At 41.6% G+C, this 14,353-nt stretch overlaps 2 long non-coding RNA genes across 2 annotated transcripts; both read right to left on the bottom strand.

The window, feature by feature from the left end:
• Positions 1–6,727: 6,727 nt before the first annotated feature.
• On the bottom strand, positions 6,728–7,743 carry LOC135214559 (uncharacterized). Its single transcript, XR_010314401.1, has 4 exons — positions 7,499–7,743; positions 7,181–7,263; positions 6,957–7,039; positions 6,728–6,811 (listed from the first exon to the last, which is right to left on the bottom strand). It is a non-coding gene; the product is annotated as an uncharacterized LOC135214559 (long non-coding RNA).
• Positions 7,744–8,061: 318 nt separating this feature from the next.
• On the bottom strand, positions 8,062–9,252 carry LOC135214558 (uncharacterized). Its single transcript, XR_010314400.1, has 6 exons — positions 9,174–9,252; positions 8,948–9,040; positions 8,729–8,821; positions 8,549–8,617; positions 8,308–8,447; positions 8,062–8,163 (listed from the first exon to the last, which is right to left on the bottom strand). It is a non-coding gene; the product is annotated as an uncharacterized LOC135214558 (long non-coding RNA).
• Between the last annotated feature and the right edge of the window lie 5,101 nt (positions 9,253–14,353).

Below are 14,353 nucleotides of genomic sequence, written 5' to 3'. Positions count from 1 at the left end.
CTGCTTGTCTTCCAAATGCCTGAAGCGATGAGGCCGCCTAAATGAGCGCCCCAACCTGCGAGGGAGGCATCCGAGAACACAAGGAAGTCCGGTGGGAGAGAACGCAGAGGGACACCCTTCAACAGATTCTGGTCGTCCAACCACCAGTGAAGGTCTTCTCTCACTTCCAGAGACAGAGGAACCATAAACAAGGGAGAGTTCCCCGCCGGAGACCAGAATTCTCCCAGTCTCCACTGAAAACACCGAAGATGAAGACACCCATAAGGGACCAGCTTCTCCAGGGAAGACAACACTCCCAGAAGAACCTGCCACTGATGAGCTGACTGATGTGACTCTGACAGGAAGTTGCACGCTACCGCCTGCAACTTCTCCAATCTCTGATCCGACGGGAAAACTTTTGCCACTGTCGTATTGATGACCATGCCCAGGTAGAGAATCCTTTGACTGGGTACGAGGTTCGACTTTTCCTGGTTGACTAATATGCCCAGGTCCAGACAGAACCGAAGTAGACAATCCCTGTCCTGCAGCACCTTCTCCCTGGAAACTGCCAAGACCAACCAGTCATCGAGGTACCTAAGCAAACGGATCCCCTGAGCATGGGCCCAACTTGACACGAGAGAGCAGACCCTTGTGAACACTTGAGGGGCTGTCGTCAGCCCGAAGCGCAAGACTTTGAACTCGAAGATCTTGTCCACAAGAGAGAAGCAAAGGAACTTACTGAACGTGGGATGAACAGGGATTTGGAAGTATGCGTCCCTTAAGTCTATCGACAGCATGAAGTCACCTTAGCTCACGGCTTCCAACACCAAGCGCGGGGTCTTAATCTTGAACCGTGTCTTCCTGACAAAGTGTCTCCATCTTGAACCGTGTCTTCCTGACAAAGTGATTGAAGGTGGATAAGTCGATCACAGGCCTCCATCCTCCCGATGCCTTGGGCGCCAAGATGTGACTGTAAAACCCCGGGAACGAATGCACTACTTCCTCTATCGCATCATTGTCCAGCATTTTCTGCACTTAACTCCCGAAGAGCCAAGAACTTTAGAGAATCTGGAGGATATGCCTTCCTGAGCTGCGGCTTGTCCGACAGAGGAGGAGAGAAGTCAAATGGCAGTAGGTATCCCACCCGAAGGACATCTACCACCCACTTCTCCGCCCCATAACTCTGGCACTTGGCCCAATGGCCAGCCAGGCACCGCCCCCACCCGTGGCGCAGGAGAGAGAGAGAGGTGCCTAACCTACTGACGTCCCCCTTTACCTCTGCCTCTTGGGGCCCTTCTTGGCTTAAAGGAACAAAAGTGAAAGGGGCGTTGATCTTCTGACTTAGGCTGTGTCAAACGGGAAGGCCCTGCCGAACTCTAGGTTCTCGACGGCCTACCAGGCGACGATCTCCTTGACTGCTGCTGGACAGGGGAAGAAGGAGGAGCCGGACATCTCCAAGGAAGAGACTCCAACTTAGAGACAGCCTGGTACACCAGTCTGTCTTTGGTGTCAGCCCAGCGCCGGTCTATTGCATTTTTGAGTTCTGTCCGAGGAAACAAAAATTGGGACTCCAACAGATCTCCATTCCTCAATGCCAGCAAGGACTCGGTGTCGAGAGATCTCTCCATCCTAGACAAAGCCGCGTCCCTTCTAATCCGAAGAAGATTAGCCCATAAATTGGCACTGAGGTGAGCCAAATATGACAACGCCTTGCCCCCGGACTGCAACAGACTGGCAAGCGAGGAGGCACTCACCAACCCTTCCGGGGACCTTTCGGAAGCTATCTTGGCAATAACCACAGACCAGAGGTCCAGCCAAGAAACCGTCTGCAACTTGAAGGCCGCCGTAGATTCCAATGCTGAGGCATCTTGCGGAGACAAGGACGGAGCCACCGACCTCACCTGTTCCAAAGTCAAACCCAGCTTCAGGCGAATGACGTCTGGGTTAAGATGGCGTGACAACAAAAGTGCAGAGCTCGTAGCATAGTACTTCCTGTCTCGTGAGAGGCGGGGGTAGTAGTTTGGTAGAGCCCCTAGAGCGAAGCAAACCGTCTTGGTTCGAAACAGAGGCATTAACCTTCTGCAAGACCGACTGAATGTGCCCCAACAAAGAAAGCTGAAGAGATGATTTGGGGTCCTGAGTAGCTCCCACCAAGGCTTCCAAGCAAGAAGGAGTGTAAGACGACCGAGCCTGAGTCCTACTTTCCAAATTGTTAAACCCACAAATGAGATCAACAACTTCCAAAAAGGAAGACAGAAACTCTTGTGTCTCCCCCTCCTCCTGCTCCAGCAACGGAGACCGATGACGAGAAGGATGTGTAGGCTCTTTTTAAGGTGCCTTCTCCACCAAAATTAACAGAAGGGTTAGCAGCCAAACAGCCCAAAACCCCAACTAACCTGTCTGGGCTGGGTCTAAGTGTCGGCCTCCGAGACGAACCCACTATAACACTAGGAACATCACTTACCTCAACAGATGACTCCACATGTTCATGAATGGTCACGGGTGTGGCGGATGTACGAATGTGAAATGGGGGGAAACTCAAACACTTAAGATCGAAGGAGAATCCCTTAGAGTCGAACTCTTGGAAGCACCAGTGAGAGAGGCAGGCAAACACTCCAGCTGCACCAACTCTGTGCTCACTACATTCGACCTCTTGACAGGCGCCTTGAGATCCTTACGGCGATGAATAGGCCTTGGAGATGAAGGAGCACTAATATCACGTGCACGGGCAGGGGAGGTTGCAACACACTCGCGATGTGCATGGAGGGGCGGGGGGTAACACGCTCGAGATTCAAGGCAGAGGATGAAGCATCTCCTGCAGAACGCACACCACTAACACTGCCCAAAACAACAGCACTCTCAGGAACATGTCCGCATTGTTCCTCCCTTGAAGGCGAAGGAAGGGCAAAGTCCTTAGCTTTCCAACGCTTGATTCGCTGACAGGGCGTAGAGGGGGAAGACGGCACTAGTTTCTTATGCGCGCACTTCTCAGGAGGGGGAGACGAAGCAACACGTTTCCTACCAGTCCTCCCAACCAATAAGGCAGCCAACTTCACATCCAATACAGTCCAACCTGTGAAGCACTGCTTGGCATATGACCTCAGACTGATGTGCCAGAGAAGGCTCCAATGACAAGGAAGAGAGACATAGCGAACTGGGTGGCAGTGATGACATCACGGCTGAGAAAGGCGGATCAGAGGAGACGACTGGGAGAGATGTCATCGATGTGAGTGACGTCACAAGCAGCACCGAGGGGGAAAGAGACGCCACTGGCGGAGGAATACACAAAGACGGACCCCGTGACATCATCAACGGGGCTGACGCCACAGCGTCACTCCGACTCGAAGCGGCGGCAGACACTGCTGGAGCAATACAAGATGGCCGACTGCTGCTACCCACGAAGATGAGGCCAGGAGGAGGGGGGATGGTCTGGCCAGACCGGGAAGGGGGGTGTGAGCCTCCACAAAATGGGCTAGCAACCCCTCCAAGGACGAGGAACCCCAAGCCCGAGCGTCTTCCGAATCGCTGCCATTTTGGACACCTCCGACTGGAAGAGGAGATTGATGAAAAAGCCTCACCCTTCTTGGGAACCAAATAAACTCCCAAGGAAGAAGGGCTACATTACTTCCACCGACAAAGCAATGGAAGAAAAGGAAGGAGATGCATGGACAACGCTACTATGAGGGTTGACTACTGCAGGAGAGGAAACATCAGGAATAGGCGCAAAACCTTCCCAAGTAGGAAGAGTCGAAACCCTCCGATGTTCTCTCTTGCCGTAAAACGACCTCCACTGCTCCTTAGGCCATGCCTGGCATTCTGTGCAAGGATTCGGAATAGTACAAAAATTAGAATGACACCTACTGCAAGTGATGTGATGGTTGGTCACTGCCAAAGCCAAAAAACGAGAACTTGGAAAACCTGCAACTCCGGGGCACATATGCTGACGCCGAGGAGGAGCAGTAGCCATAATACCAGCCAAACACACACACACTAAACAGAAATGAAACGGGCAATGAATCTGGAAAAGACCAAGAGTGGTTAACATGACTCGCCCAGGCGGTCAAAAGAAAGACTGGCGTAGCAGCGTCGTCCTTGACCACTCCTAACCCGAGCTATGCATGCGTTGCCAGATATCACAAGATTCCTTGTTTTCATCTCCTTTTTAACCGGATCCAGCTAGGTGCTAAAAATTATCCTATTGTTAAGACCGAAGGTTTGTTCGCATATGGACAATTATATAATGTTACATTTATACACGAGTGTAATAACCCTTAATCAAAAAATGCAGAGATTAAAACCTAACAGTCAGAAAATACCAGGTCAAGTTACTTTACAATTAAGGTTATTTACAAAATTTCAGTAACTAATCCATATTAACATAAGAGGGTTCCAAAGTGATTGAGTGCATACTAATGAGCAGAGAAAAGCTATGGAAGCAGTTTTCCATTTTAAACATAGCTCCAGGTGATGTTAAGAGATCCTCACAACGCCGCTGTGAGAGGACTTTACCTCGCCACTGCACAAGTTCCCACTAAAGTAAAAATCAGGGGCGTGAATATATAATAATCTTAATCTCATTTCTGACCTGCACCTACTAAAGAATCCATATCATTAATCAACTTTTAAATGCAGGCCAGAAGTAAGAAAAATCACTTATCCAGTCAGTATTCAAAACTATCATGTGTAAAAACTTATAATCTAAATAGTATCAGGTTCATATATCTCTTACACTACATAAGTCAGTGTTTACTTCATTTGGGCAAGTGGGTTTAGACTTTTCAGCGACTAGAGCAAGGACAAGTCCCGTACGCTTACCCATAAATATGTCAACTGGTCTGAAGATAATTCCGAAGGATAAACTCGTGGGTGGTCACGTCCCAGGATGGCATCTGTTTGGAGAATTAGTGCTTCTTGATGATTTGGTGAACCTTACAAGACTTTGAAGATCTCGATGGTAAATTCATGATGATACATAATCTTAACATACGTATAAGGTTCAAAGGTGTTATTTCACGTCAAGTTGTAAGTACAACGGAATCTTAAACAAAAAATACAATTATCACCATCTGAAAGAATTTCAGATTAATATAAAGTAAAAAATGTTCGTGTATTCACTCCTTTGTTGGCCATGACAGAGGACAGTGGCCTCAGCATGAGTGATGGACAGGGACTGAAGAACCTTTCTCCAACAAGTGTGAGAAAACTTTTCACTTGGGTTTGTAACTACCCAATGAACAATTAGCGCGAGGGCCTTCCCCAACAATAGTGCCGCTGTTACTAAAAATGTGAAGTTTTTTCGATCTGGGCCCCCCGGAATAAATCGTATCCTTATGCAAAACCACTATCCAAGAGATCTTTATTTCTCTCTCCATTGCAGCTCTACGGGATCTAACGTTTCGATCAACAGTCCTATCACTCTCCGATGATCCTGCAACTTTAACATAATTACCTTTAACAAATGGAATTACTGACAAAATATCCCTAATAACTATATTACGGTTGGCTTTAAATAATTTGACCTGAACCACCACACCTAATGTGTTATAAGTCATGTCAACAACTCTAGCCAAAGGATAATTACGACTTTTTACTAAAGGGTCCCTAATCAGTACAACATCCCCTAAACCTAATTTTACACAAGCCTTGGGAGCATATTTGTCTTTGTATTTAGTTCCCTGGTCGTGCAGACCAAACAGAAAACTTTTGTGGTAAGCACTGTGCAAGTTTCATTTTAATTCAATAATACGGTCAAGTTCAGTATTAATTTGATCCTCACAGTAACAATCCTGCTGCTCATCATCATAAATGCATTTTATGATGCAAGTGTCATAACCAAATTTGAGGTATTCGAGAGAAACCAATTGAAATTCATATTGATGTCCTGTTCTCCAAGGGCTGCAATGTCATTTAAAGGTTTCTTATTTACTTAACACACACTGTTTCATGTTGAAAATCAAGAAAGTCAAGGACATTATTTCGAAACTCCTTGAATTAGCTTTTTGGCTGATGAAAACACCAGACTCTATTATACCCCCTATCCCTCTGTTTAATGAGCCTCTGGGATACTGATCAAATTCACTACAGACTTTCTCTTCAGCAAAATACTTTAATCTCGGCTGAATCCAAACATTTAGTGATACATTGAAAGGTAGTTCCCAAGTTAGTGCCAGAGTCAGACACCACTCTCCTTGGCAGTCCATAACTGTATACATGGTTTTGTATAGCAAGTACAGGCAGTCCCCGGGTTACGACGGGGGTTCCGTTCTTGAGGCGCGTCGTAAGCCGAAAATCGTCGTAAGCGGAACGACACTTGGATGCCTTAAAACTAAGAAAAAGTTAGAGACCTTACCTGTGTGACATGCAAGTAGATTGCATGATGTGTAGTGTGTTATTCCAATGGCAAAGGATGGTTCTTGAAGGTATAATTCTTTATTAAACTCTTGTGACACTAAAAAGCACAATGTACACTACACTTAATCCTTAGGGTATACACTAAACACTGTCACTGTATACGTATACACATGCATTGCACACTTGTTAGATCCTTGATACACTAAAATCCCAGTCTGGTAGCTCTGGAAGGTAAAAGTATAACACAATTAGTACAAAATACTACACAAAGTCCTGAATACAATATGTAAATTATAGATATCAAGAGTAAAAGAGTTAATGGTATGTTTAATTAATTCCTTACCTTTGAGTTTATATCAAGAGTAAAAAAGTTAATGTATGTGAATTAATTCCTTACCTTTAGTTTAAAGTTGTCTTTCAATGTAAACCTTGGATGGACAAAGTCTTATGTGGCCCCATAGCCTACATCATTCAGGGGGTTCTGGAATGTACAAAAAATAATTAGTATGTCAGTAAGTACTCTATGCATAGTAAGTTACATACAGTAATATGCACCATACAGTGGTTTAATATCACATATATAACATGTATAAAACTTAGTTAATGTATGTTAATTAATTCCTTACCTTTAGTTTAAAGTTCTCGGTCAATGTAACCCTGGATGGACAAAGTCTTATGTGGCCCCATAGCCTACATCATTCAGGGGGTTCTGGAATGTACAAAAGATAATTTTGTCAGTAAGTACTCTATGCATAGTAAGTTACATACAGTAATATGCACCATACGTGGTTTAATATCACATATATAACATGTATAAAACTTAGTTAATGTATGTTAATTAATTCCTTACCTTTAGTTTAAAGTTCTCGGTCAATGTAACCCTGGATGGACAAAGTCTTATGTGGCCCCATAGCCTACATCATTCAGGGGGTTCTGGAATGTACAAAAGATAATTTTGTCAGTAAGTACTCTATGCATAGTAAGTTACATACAGTAATATGCACCATACAGTGGTTTAATATTGTAAATGATTGGTCTACACCCCCTGTTCAGCAGGGAGTGTACAGTATGTATGTAATTCCATGAGGGACCTTGATCACTTATCCCATGTGAGAGATCTTGGTCACTTAATGTATGTTTACTATATGTACTATGTATAATTCCTTACCTTTAGTACAGTAGTACATAGTTTACAGTTGTCGTTCTATGTTATGGATGTAAGTCCCTGGACAAAGTTTTATGTGGCCCCATAGCCTGCATCATGGAGGGGGTCCTGGTTTTCTGGAATGTACCAAAAAAGTATCAAAGTTAAGTCATGTTATGTATGTTTAGTAAGTTACATACAGTAACCATACGTACAGTGGTTTATAACATGTACATATGTACATAATCAAACTTGGTTGGAAATTCCTGTAAAAAGTTATGTACGTATGTAATATGTACTACTGTATGTAAAAACCTTACTGTTCATACTTTTTTGTTACACTACATGTTTACATGTGATAACGTATACTTTCCTGAAGGGTTTTTTCCATCCAAAAATGGTGCTTCTACTTGTAGTAGTTATCCCTTGATGGACACTTGTAGTAACAACCTGGAGTTGTGTGAAAAAGGTGTTGGTTCTGGAAGGAAAAAGTAACAAAATTAGTGTACAAAATATACATACAGAAAGTTGTGAATGCATATGTTTAATTACTGTAGATATATCAAGAGTACTAAAAGAGTTAATGTATGTTAATTAATTCCTTACCTTTAGTTTAAAGTAGACTTTCAATGTAACCCTGGATGGACAAAGTCTTATGTGGCCCCATAGCCTACATCATTCAGGGGGTTCTGGAATGTACAAAAAAATAATTAGTATGTCAGTAAGTACTCTATGCATAGTAAGTTACATACAGTAATATGCACCATACAGTGGTAATATCACATATAACATGTAGTATAAAACTTAATTTAGAAATTCCTTACATAACTTACCAACTTTTAGTGAGTCTCAAAGCTGTTACCTAGGTTGTGGGAGATGGAGGTGGAGGTGTAGAGCATTCATGATAAGGATGCATTCCAAACCTAACTTCAGTGTGCTTTATCACAGATAACAGGCTAGGATGATGGGCAGTCTGGAATGAAGAATTAATATTAAAGGACAGTATGTAACCACTTAGGTGTACAAAATTTATTGTACGTATGCAAACATTAAACACAACTGAGAATTCCTTACCTCCAGCAAAATGAAGACATGTAGGCTATGTAGAGGTCTGGTTTATGTAAGTCACAGGTGCATGCCAGTCTGGAATGATAATGTAATAGTAGTACATATGATTATAGTATGTATGTTACATACATAACATGGTTATTACATATGTAATATTAAAACATTAATAAAAAAAACTGTCCTTACCAAATTCTAGTGGTTGGCTTGCTTACTGGATGGTCATATGTCATGAGAGTGGGTGGCTGGGCTATGGAGTGGGATGGGCAGGTGCTTGGGAGTCTGGAATGATAAAAAATATATAAAATGATAGTTACTACTACTGTAACTACTGCACATGTTATTACTGTTTGACATATGTAGTGTGTAATACGTATGTTCAATATAAAAAATGAAGAATTCTTTTACCTGAAGGAATGGGAGAGGTGATACTACTCGTATCAACTGATTTGGGCTCTGGGGAGGTGATACTTGTATCAACTGATGAGGGAACATCTACATCTGGAAAGAATGATAGGGTACATAAATATATTATAAGGTGGATGTATGTAATTGTAGCATATGTACACTTTTAATAAAATTTCTATTAGCAATTTATAAAACATTTTATACAAATTTGTTAAGGATTCCTTACCTGATGTATAGGGCGAGGCATCAAAACCATGGAAAGGCTCAGGGTCATCTGGGTCACTGTCACTATCAAAGGGGTCTGAAATGGAAAAAAAAATAATAATAAGGTTATGCAACATCAAACACATTGTACCACTAGTAAGTTAGTGTACGAATGTATGTAGGGTGTAAACAATTTCCAACATGGAAATGAGAAAAATGAAATTGCTTACCTGTTGTACACGTGCAGGTGGGCGGGCTGATACAGAGGGTCCAGGTACAGGGGGATCTGGAACTGTCACAGGTAGTACAGGGAGATCTGGAACTGTCACAGGTAGTAACAGGGGATCGGAATCTGGTCACAGGTAGTACAGGGGGATCTGGAACTGTCACCACTTCTGCAATAAAATTACAAATGATGAAAATTAATGAAGTTACAATTTTATATCTCTTACATTTAGTAGTTGTTTACATTAAAAAATTAACACATTTTAATATGTACACTATGTAAACACATAAATTAGTAAAAACAGTTCAGAATTCCTTACCAGGACTAGAGTGGGAGGTGGTGGTACTGGAGACTTGTGAAAGAAAGTGTCAAGCCTGGACTGCACACTTCTCTTCGTCTGCTTCTCCTTCAGGGTCTCCTTGTAGAAAGTCAAACCAAATCCATGATTCCTCTCTTGATTTTGTCAAACCTAGAAACGTTAGTGTTCTTCTGCCTCAAAAGAAGCTCCAAGGCTCTCTCCAGATGAGTAAAACCCTCTGACAAGCCTTTCACAGTTAATGACCTGGGTTTTGGCTCTGGTGCCGCCTCCTCTTCCTCAATCATTTGTTGTTCAAGTTCTAGTTAGGGTCTTCTGCCTCAAAAGAAGCAAGGGCTTCTTCCAGATGAGTAAAAAACCCTCTGACCAAGCCCTCACAGTTAATGAACCTGGGTTTTGGCTCTGGTGGCCCGCCCCTATTCCTTCCTCATCTTTGCAGTTCTAGTAATCCTGCTTGCAGGACAATCCTCTCCATGGGAACCAGCAGGCTTCATGACAAAAAATTTTCATAGGTTTTCAAGATCTAGTTGCAGCCTCTTGCATAGCCCTACGATCTTCCTCGTCACCAGTCTCGACGTCTTCTGCTGGTCAAAGCCTTCAAAACTGTGCACAAACTGTGGACACAGTTTCCTCCAGGCCCCATTTAAAGTGGTCGTCTTCACCTCGTCCCAAGCACTTGCAATGTTCTTCACTGCATCTGCAATGTTGTAGCCCTTCCAGAATTGCTTCAGTGTCAACTCCTTGTTAGCTTCTATGGCCCTCAAAGCAACACGTATGGTCCTTCTAAGGTAGTAAGAGCCTTGAAATTTGCTATTACTCCCTGGTCCATTGGCTGTATCAGCGATGTGGTATTGGGTGGGAGGTACACCACCTTCACATTAGGATGCTGTCGCTCAAATTTGAAGGGTGACCAGGGCATTGTCAGGACTAAGAGGGCCTTAAAAGGCAGACCCTTCGAAGTCAAATACCGCTCCACTGCTGGCACGAAATGGTCATTGAACCAATCTTCGAAGACCATTAAGGTAACCCACGCCTTCTTGTTAGATTTCCAAATCACAGGGTGAGTTGACTCTTGAAAATGCCCTTGAAAGCCCTGGGATTCTCGGCCAAATACACCAGCAAGGGCTTCAGTTTCAAATCACCACTTGCATTGGCCCCAAACAGCAAAGTCAGTCGCTCCTTCCAGCTTTATGGCCAGGTGCTGACTTCTCCTCCTTGGAAAGGTACGTTCGATTTGGCATTCTTTTCCAAAATAATCCAGTCTCATCCACATTAAAGACTTGGTCAGCCGTGTAACCACCATCCTTAATTATCTCAGCCAAACCAGCTGGAAAACTTTCTGCTGCTTCGCTATCAGCACTAGCAGCTTCACCTTGCAGCTTCACATTATGCAAATTTGCACGAGCCTTAAAACGGTTAAACCAACCTCTACTCGCGGAAAATTCACCACCAGCACTGCCTTCGCCAAACTTTTTCACTACTGCCTCATGCAGCGCTCTAGCCTTCTCCTGGATCACACTTAAGCTCACCGGAACACTCGCTGGTTCTGGTCCTCCAGCCAGATCATGAGCAATTCTCCATTTCAACAATGCTCTGGCTACGTTGCTTCTCGTTTATCACCGTTGACTTCATCGGTGCAGCATCCTTAACGTGCTTCAGAATACGTTCCTTATCCTTCACAATGGTTACCACCGTGGTCCTGCTCAAGCCTAAGAACGGCCTATTTCGGTGTTAGTTTCTCCCTTCTTCCGAACGCTTTATCCACCGTCATATTTGACCTCCATCGTGATGACCTTCCTCTTCTGGATGAACTATCATCGGAGGAAGTACTTTGGCGTTTAGGAGCCATTGTAAATTAGCGAAAATGGCAAGGAATTTCAGCAACGTCTCAGCACACAACCTAGTGGAATGCAGGCAGGCACGCGATTGAAGTGGCGTCCTTTCGTATTGTTACGCTTGGCGTCCTCGACCGTCCGAGGTCGTTGTTCGGTCAATTTACCATACAGTTTAATAGCGTTAATTAATTTATGCACCTCCGCTCAAAAAAACTAGTTCTGCATATGAGGTATCGTTAAAAAGCATAACAAAACGTCGTAACCTTGGCATTTGTGTTGTAATCTAACCAGAAACTTAGTTTTTTTTTATTAATTGTACTGGAAACAAGCAATGATTTTTCATTATTTATTTGCGCCTTTTGGACTGTTTTTAAACTGCGCATCCAAGCTAGTGTATTCATTCGCACCGCAAACTAGTTCCGCATATGCGGCGTCAGTAAAAAAATTCAAAAAAATACGAAAAAAAAAAGTGTCAAAAATCATCATAACCTCAAAATTTTTGTTGTAATGTAACCAAAAACATATTTTTATTATGTACTGTGCTAAATATAAAGGATTTTATCATAGCAGGCGTTTTTTAAAAGCGTCGTTAAACTCGGAGCGTCGGAAGCGTCAGCGTCGTAACCTCGGAACAAGCGTCGTAACCCAGGACGGAATTCCATTGAATATTAAGAAAAAGCGTCGTAACCTCGGAACGTCGTAAGCCGGAACCGTCGTAAGCCGGGGACCGCCTGTAATAAACTTCTGGTATCAGCAGAGGTAACAATTTCTATATTTATCATCCTGGACCAAATACACTTGAATATTTATTATGCAATAGGTTTTTACTTGGGTGCCACAAAATTTGGTATAATATGGTCCAAAATAATCAATGAAACATACTGAGAAAAACTGCTTTACAGGATTAACATTCCATTCTTTATAGCCATTTGTATTTACTTTGATGGGGAGGACTATTAAATATTTTGCTATGATAGCACTTGCCTATTACATTTTTGACAACTGTAAATGCTTCTAGGATAAAGTAGGCCAGTTTAAGTTTGTGTAGTAGATAATATGACCCTGAATGATTGTACTTCTTATGATAATCCCACACAAGTAAATTCTCGCTATCGTTTAACCAACAGAGCAATAGTATAGTCTTGTTTAACCAACAAAGAGCAATAGTATAGTCTTTAAACAGATTAATTTAATTCATTTTAATGGGTACCAAACAATCATTTAGCATATCATGGAAATTCAAAGCTCTTTCTGCTCCAAACTCTATTGCTGGTTCTAAAAACTGGCATAGTTCTTTCTTGTAAATTTTTATTTAGAATTCGATTGTGAGAAACCACAAATGAAACTAATCCTAAGATTCTGTTTCAATCAATATATAGAAAACATCCCAAACGGAAATCTTTACTGACATCACACATTACCACAATGTCAAATGAAGAAATGCGATTCCCAATATATCTTGGCACTTAAAGCATCTGGCCACTATTATACTGAATGACTATATTTTTCCACTCTCATCTCACAAGAATGTAGTTTATCATCCCATTGGTTATTATAATTGACTTGAATATGTCTAAGACATATTTTACATCGGATGAGTAAAGGTAAATTTGCATTATTTAAATCATAAATACTCATAACACTGCTAACAATCTCTCTGGGAGAAGAGGCTTGAACATTCAATTTAGTCTCATTGGCTTTTATGCTGTCACTTTTCTTGTTCCATTTCATCCCTAGTACTTTCACAATTTCTGGGAAACTCCAGAAATTGTGAAAGTACTAGGGATGAAATGGAACAAGAAAAGTGACAGCATAAAAGCCAATGAGACTAAATTGAATGTTCAAGCCTCTTCTCCCAGAGAAATTGTTAGCAGTGTTATGAGTATTTATGATTTAAATAATACAAATTTACCTTTACTCATCCGATGTAAAATGTCTTAGACATATTCAAGTCAATTACAATAACCAATGGGAATGATAAACTACATTCTTGTGAGATGAGAGTGGAAAAATATAGTCATTCAGTATAATAGTGGCCAGATGCTTGAAGTGCCAAGATATATTGGGAATCGCATTTCTTCATTTGACATTGTGGTAATGTGTGATGTCAGTAAAGATTTCGTTGGATGTGTTCTCTATATGATTGAAACAGAATCTAGATTAGTTTCATTTGTGGTTTCTCACAATCGAATTCTAAATAAAAATTTACAAGAAAGAACTATGCCAGTTTTTAGAACCAGCAATAGATTTGAGCAGAAAGAGCTTTGAATTTCCATGATATGCTAAATGATTGTTCGTGATATCCTGAAAATCACAATTGTTAGTGACGTGTTGCTGCAAGGGAAACTTGTTAGAATTGAATAGTCTTTACTCTGTCAATTGTTTCAGAAAGCTCAGATTTATTTGAACAGCCAACAAAAAAGTTATCAACATCCTGATAAATTCTTTTCATCAAGTCTGTTTCATCATGGAGTAACTCATTGGAATCCAAAATCAACATCTTAAATAGACAACAGTGTAATAAAAAAAGGTGAAACCGACATACCAAAGATAACTCTCCTCGATCTACACACAACGGGAGTATAATCACCAAAAAAAACATCCTTGAACCAAAAAAAAAAAAAAAAAAAAAAAAAAAAAAAAAAAATTAAAAAAAAAAAAACAAAAAAAAAAAAAAAAAAAAAAAAAAAAAAAAATTTATATGAATTTTCCTCACTAACAGCTAATTCATGGAATGCTTTAGAAATATAAAATCCATAAATATTTCTTATCAAACCTCCTCATGAGTAAAGCATCTGCTATTTTAAGATTCTTGTTAAATCCAG

The sequence above is a fragment of the Macrobrachium nipponense genome, chromosome 46, assembly GCF_015104395.2.
Source record: "Macrobrachium nipponense isolate FS-2020 chromosome 46, ASM1510439v2, whole genome shotgun sequence".
NCBI classification, from domain to species: Eukaryota; Metazoa; Arthropoda; class Malacostraca; order Decapoda; family Palaemonidae; genus Macrobrachium; species Macrobrachium nipponense.
Note: the sequence above shows the minus strand (reverse complement) of the source record. Positions and strands in the feature narration are given on the sequence as shown.